The following is a 5,477-nucleotide window of genomic DNA, read 5'->3' on the forward strand; positions in this document are numbered from 1 at the left end:
CTTTGTGTTCCAAGATCTTTAAAGAAAAATTGTGATTAATGGAGTCGAATCAAAACGAAATAAGTGTCCGCTAGAATTATACTAATTCCTTTCGGTATGCAGATCGGTTAGCAAATGACACCTATATCACTATTATAGTAGTGGATAAAGTATTTTAGAGGTGCTCTTTATCCTATGGTTCCCGATACTAAAAATGTAGTGTGTAATCCACAGTGGTAGTACTAGCACATATTTACAATTTGTGTAGTGACTAAGCCAATTGGCAGTCTAAGGTCTCACCTAACCTAACCAAGCAATGAATTGTAAAAAAACGGGAAATACTGAGAGCAAATGACCATTATTTTCACAAGGCAGTTTGTAAATGGCATTGGGTGTACGACTCATCTACCACAGGCCAACCCTCGCACCGGTACAGCAATTCGGGGATGGTTGTCAATTATGATTCTAATACTGCAATGATTTCCTGTCAGTGTCAGTCTACTGTTTAGAATTTCCTATAGTAACTAAATGTAAGGACGAGCAAAATGAGTCAACATATATGGAAGAGAGAGAGAGAGAGAGAGAGAGAGAGAGAGAGAGAGAGAGAGAGAGAGAAAAGAGAGAGAGGAGATTTTTAAAAATAAGTTTTTAATGTTATATAATTATAATGACGGAATAAGTTCATTAAACTTATCAATAGATATACTTCTTCTTCAATAGCCTTGCAAGCTGAATTTGTTTTGTTTAACCGAGATTTAAGACTAACAAATGCAGAAATCAGACACTAACATACTACCAATCACGCATTCGTTGTAACACTAACGTTAGCATGCAAAAATACATGTTCTGTATATCCAGAAACTGTCTCTAATTTAGAGTTACCATCTGTGGCCATCAGCATTATTTTGTCTCACTTGCCGTTAACCTGACTGCACGTTGTTTTACTGTGTAAGTGAAACCTCCCGTTCGTAAATGAGTCTGACTCTTAACAATAGTTTGCACATGTGCCGCACAACACCATGGATTTTTCAACCTTACCGTACCTCAGAATCAATTTACTCTATTCACAGTATTGCTATATGGCACTAGGCTATAATTTATTTATACTAATCAAACCTTGTAATATGGCAAATTCAACGATCAGGTCTGCAACCCAATAGGGTTGTCGAGCTTCATTTCACTGTCTGGCAACTGTCTAGAGCAGAAAATTACTTTGAAAGAATTTCGTGCAAATAAAAAGTTAACCATATACTAAAGCTTACAGCAATGAGAGAGGTGCTATCAAGGTTAGGCAGGGGGAGTGCAAATGCTCGAGGTGTTACCGTACTTAAGGAGTTGATTTAATTATTAATAGCATAGCGTCTAACCAAAGTGCTTGCACTGTGCTAGTCATTTCGACAAAAAAACCTAAAAAAAATAATTAAGCTGAGGAGCAATTAAAAGCGATTAGCCCGATTCTCTCCACGAGGAACCGAGCGACTGCTCTTGGGTGTCGATTGTCCTTGGTAGCTGCTCCGGGAGCTGAGCGTCCTTGGTAGGCAGCGCTTACCTTCGTCGGAAGTAGTTTGGGCGAGACAGCATTTTTAAGTTGACTTGCTAAACCGTAAGTTTGGTGATATCTGTGTCCGTTAGTTTACCTGTGTGTATTTTTTTAAATTTGAAGTTTATTATGCTTTCTGCTTCAGTTTGTGTATGGTAGGCCTGATTTTGGTTTTTAAGGAACTTGCTTCAGTGATAGACATAAGTTTAATTTGGAATTTGTTAATACTGCAGTGTTTGTAATTCATTGCTAATCCTGCGGTGGATTTAACATTTTAGACAAAGGTATATGATATTGATTTAATTTATTTCAGGTTCGTTGTGTGTTAAGTGATAGTACTTGGCAGTAATTGTTCAAACCATCGGAATGATTTATCCATGAGTGATATGTTTATCCTCTTGCACGATGGGACCTTGACTGAGAACGAAAATGCGCCGTTAAAGTTTTCAAGATAGGTAAATATAGAAGATGGAAGTAAACGGTGAGTGATCTGTTTAGTTTTTAAAAACAATTTTTTTTATCCTCCACCCCTTTAGGGGCGGTGCCCTTGAAGGGGTGGAGGTACTCCCTTGTAACTGGTTATGGTAGGACGGAAGTCCTGCCATAATGAGTTCCTGGGAGGAAATTTTTATTTAGTTTTAAGTTACTTAAATTTTTAACTTTGATAGGGTCTTATTCTTGCTGGTAGTAGACTTCAATTTTAAAACCTTATTAACAGTAAGTTACTTGACTTAGTTTTTTTTTATAATTTTTAAGTTGGATAGGGTTTGTCTTGCTGGTAGTGGACTTAACTTAAAAAATCTTACATATAGTTCAGTTGTATTAGGTTTTTTTTATAATTTTTAAGTTGGATAGGGTTTGTCTTGCTGGTAGTGGACTTAACTTAAATCTTACATATAGTTCAGTTGTATTAGGTTTTTAGTGTTCTTATCTGGGGAGATTGCGAAACGCTAATATCAGTCCAGGAAAATTTGCGCAGTTAATTGATTGTTGTAACTACGTAAGAAATCCTTTAATTAAATGTCAAGAATTTACTAGTGTTTTTACAGTTCGTCGCTTTTTTTATTTCAGGAGAACTCGTGGGTCTGATGCATCCTGGTTGAATTCGAACTGTTACCTTACGTTATGGTTGCTGATGGGCGAATTGAAACTAATGAAAATGATCTAGACTTCCTAAAATTCAGGCTTCCCAAGATTCTGAAGGTAATTTTTATTTTACTTTAAAGTTGTTCCTGCATTCCTTTAGTTCAGTAAGTTTTGCCTGAGACTTTGTTTTCCATTTGTCACGTTATGCTAATTTCAGGGTAGCGTAGTAGTTCTTAAGGGACAATGTTTATATTTAAATATGCTCAGAACAGTTCCTTACGGTCTTGGTTTATTCCAGGCTTTGCTAGTACGGGTCATCGAAGAGGAATGAGGAATATTCTCTTGAGGTCTACGGTTCCAAGACTAGTAGAAATATCAACTTCGAGGCTGAAAACGTATGCGGTTGGTGCTGGGCTTTTAATGCTGTCCTGTATTTTTTGTATTTTTGGAGTAAGTTGAATAAGTTTAATAAAACTGCCTGAAACAATAAAACTCTCATAAAAAATGGTAAACTATATTTATCCTGTTTGTTAGGTAGTAAGTTGGAAAGTAAGAAAAATGGTAAACTATCTTTCGTATGGGTGAGCCTTTGAAAATAAGGTTTTGGCTTCACTAGTTGTTTACTTACATTTTGGGGGAATCGGATACAGCTACAATAGCCCTTATTGCAGGGCTTGAGGACTACAAAATCTGAATCTAGAGGTAATGCTTTTCGTTTTGACCTTGGTTTTTATAGTTACTATAACTGTACAGTTTTTGAACTCTGGGCAAATATAAGACCTAGGTAGTCTAGTACAGACCTAGAAATGTGGAGTATAGAAAGTACCGGTATCATAGACTTGAGTTTGAGCTTATAGTTTAGTGGCAGCGGTAACAGTAAGAGTAGTTGATATCGCCCAATGAGACTATAACTGGTAAATTTTCAAAACTAGTGGGAAAGCATATTTGGAAGTAATTGCTGTTGTTTTTTGAAGCCAAGGATGTTTATCATAACTTAGTTAACATGGGTGTGCTAATTAGAAATTGCCAAGCTTAATTTTAAGCTGTGATCTGATACTTCAGTTATATCCATAGATAACTGACAAATCTTGAGGGGAAGGTGGTTGAGCAGTGTATCGTGTGGGAAAGACCCTTAGATGGTTTGGCATAAAAAACCGTAAATGGAAAATGATTTAGGGGTAAACGTTGTGGCCTAATTGTACGAAAGTCAGTCTGTTTAATAAGAAATGGAGTAACAATTGTAGATAAAGCACCGGTTCAGGGTACGAAGAGGGGGCAATGATACCCCTCCTTAAGGGAGATAATTTGATTATTAAACTGCTCCTAGGTTTATTAAACTGCTCCTAGGCTTCTTTGTGTAAGTTAATATTTGAGGATACTGGGAATACACAGGTGAGGTTTCTCAGCGCCACATTTCGTTGGCAGTATCACGGTCGAGCTCTGCTCGGTTAACTTTGCCTCTTTCCGGGCTAAGCCTGTCGTACGCATTTATGCTGCTGTCCGAACGACATTGGCTGGATAGTGACAGCCTGGCGATGACTGACACATTACCGATTGTGTACAATATGGATCGTAAGACACACAAGAAGAAAATCGCGCTGCGTATTATTGTAGGAATGTTTGCAAAGATAAAAGCGACAAGGCAGAAAAGGACGTGGTGTAAAGAGTGGCTACAAAGAAGAGCAGACATAGGAAGTCATATGACGATATTGCTGGAACTGAGACATGACATGGCTATGAATCAGATTTCATCAACTATATGAGAATGGACCTCATAGTCTGATAACATTTCCACAATGTCTCTCACTACTGTCGAGGTTTGATACTGATGGCCGCACTGCATCACCGGGGTTCAAAATGATAAGGAGTTGAAGCACCATAATTTTGGGGTATATCGATCTTCGCTTCCAGCTCCTGATTTTTTGCCCATACTTTACGCATTTCCCTCCGATGCTGATTTCGAAGAAGAGCTATTTTACGTTTAACCTCTATTTCATTCATGTAGACGGCATTTTGCTTGAGATTGGTAGTGATTTGTTTGATTGCTGAAGTACGTGCGTCACAGTCTTTGTTGTACACTTCCTCAGATTCAGAGTTAACTGTCGAGACCAGTCACTGTTCCTTGGACATATTTACTGGTTGAAGGTGGAACACGAGAACTGATAGCTCGTGGGTACTGCAGGCCGGGCAATAACTCCACTGTACTCTGACGTCATTTTTCTGCTATTTTCTACTATTTACGTTGAGTGAAAATGGTTGTTTAAAGGGATAAGTGTGCATTTTAGATAATTACATTATACTGAGGCGCGCACACACATCTGTGTATAAAGATGTATTAAATAAACAAGTAGAACAAATCCGGTTTAATAGGACCTATACATAGTTTAATCAAAAGACACGTAGCAACAAATCACCTAAAGACATTAATCTTCAACGAAGTTTATAAGGATATATCATGAATAACGTAAACGAAACAGTAAGCAACACAAATATTTTAAGGAAATGCAATCAATGAATATGAAACATACAGAAAACATATTTGAAAAAAGGTATTTACAAGAAAATAAGAACAAACTGACAAAGATAATTATTTACAAGATATTAAGACTTTATACAAGCCAGCTTCTATAAAAACATGTTGCTTACGACACACCTGCATGCCTTAATGCTTATGGTTATCGACCACTCTTGTCAACCAAGATTTATCCTGGTAATTAGAGAGCCCTCTCTTCTGAATCCTTTGAGATTGTGGTTCATTAAGACATAAATAATATTTCAGTACACTGGTTAATTTGCATTTAAAACTTTATGAAGGGTAAAATAACGAGAAACTCTTGCTTATTTTCCTTTATTTATTTATTTGTGAAGGTTT

General features: G+C 37.0%; 1 long non-coding RNA gene across 2 annotated transcripts; it reads left to right on the top strand.

Moving 5' to 3' along the window:
* The first annotated feature begins 1,259 nt into the window (after nt 1–1,259).
* Nucleotides 1,260–3,103, top strand: LOC136843552 (uncharacterized). Of its 2 annotated transcripts, none has more exons than XR_010854569.1 (4): nt 1,260–1,582; nt 1,833–2,000; nt 2,591–2,722; nt 2,904–3,103. It is a non-coding gene; the product is annotated as an uncharacterized lncRNA (long non-coding RNA). The 2 variants fall into 2 exon arrangements; XR_010854568.1 differs by having other exon boundaries at nt 1,566–1,674.
* Nucleotides 3,104–5,477: the final 2,374 nt, after the last annotated feature.

Source organism: Macrobrachium rosenbergii, chromosome 11 (genome assembly GCF_040412425.1).
Source record: "Macrobrachium rosenbergii isolate ZJJX-2024 chromosome 11, ASM4041242v1, whole genome shotgun sequence".
NCBI lineage: Eukaryota > Metazoa > Arthropoda > Malacostraca > Decapoda > Palaemonidae > Macrobrachium > Macrobrachium rosenbergii.